General features: G+C 42.5%; 1 non-coding gene across 1 annotated transcript; it reads left to right on the top strand.

The window, feature by feature from the left end:
- The first annotated feature begins 512 nt into the window (after nt 1-512).
- On the top strand, nt 513-619 carry LOC141676152 (small nucleolar RNA R71). The gene has a single exon (XR_012556758.1). It is a non-coding gene; the product is annotated as a small nucleolar RNA R71 (small nucleolar RNA).
- The last annotated feature ends 311 nt before the right edge of the window (nt 620-930 follow it).

Here is a 930-nt window from a genome sequence, read left to right as displayed (position 1 = left end):
GTGTCACTAGGTAGTGTACCTGGTTGACGATTTAGAAGGCATTGGCAATTTTCCTAATTTGATTTTCCAAGGTTTTGATAGAAATAACTTGGCTTTTGCACATGAGCTTCAACTCCTCTAATTCAGATTTTTCATTAGCTTGTTGCAACTAAAGTTGGTATCTTGGTGCATATTGCGGTAGCTGAAAACCAAGGGGGTTGTACTGCTTAGCTGGGTACTGCTGATAAGGCTGTTGAACTGCATTCTGAGCGTTGCTCCAGCTGAAATTATGATGATTGCGGTTGTTAGGATGATAGGCAGCTAGAACAGGTTATTGTGATCACTGAAATTTGCTCACGAACATGGGTCTCTAGGAAGGATTATGGTATTCATTAGCATCCATCAGTTCAATTAATTTATAAGCTTCATTGTAGCTCTTAGCCCACAAGGCTCCTCCTAATGCTATATCGAACATGGGTCTAGAAGTAGCACCCAATCCATTATAAAAACAGTTTATAATCATCCAATCAGGTATGCCATGGTGTGGGCACTTCCTTAGCATCTCCCTATATCCATCCCAAGCCTCACACAGAGATTCTCCAGTTTGCTGAGCAAACTGAGTAAGAGGATTCCTGATTGTAGCAGACTTCGCCATAGGGAAGAATTTAGTGAGAAATTTTTGAGCAAGAGCTTCCCATGTGGTGATAGACCCTGGTGGTAGAGAATGTAACCAGCACTTTGCTTTATCCCTCAGAGAGAATGGGAAGAGTCGTAGCTTGATAGCATCTTTAGTCACACCATTGAACTTGAAAGTATCGCAGATCTCGATGACATCCCTGATGTGCATGTTGGGGTCTTCTGTAGGAGAACCCCCAAACTGAACTGAGTTATGTATCATCTGAATCGTGCTTGACTTGATCTCAAAAGCGTTAGCCGAGATGGTTGGCCTGA

This window comes from Apium graveolens, chromosome 7 (genome assembly GCF_009905375.1).
Source record: "Apium graveolens cultivar Ventura chromosome 7, ASM990537v1, whole genome shotgun sequence".
Lineage (NCBI taxonomy): Eukaryota > Viridiplantae > Streptophyta > Magnoliopsida > Apiales > Apiaceae > Apium > Apium graveolens.
The sequence above is the reverse complement of the archived record's forward strand: the minus strand, read 5'-3'. Positions and strand labels throughout refer to the sequence as shown.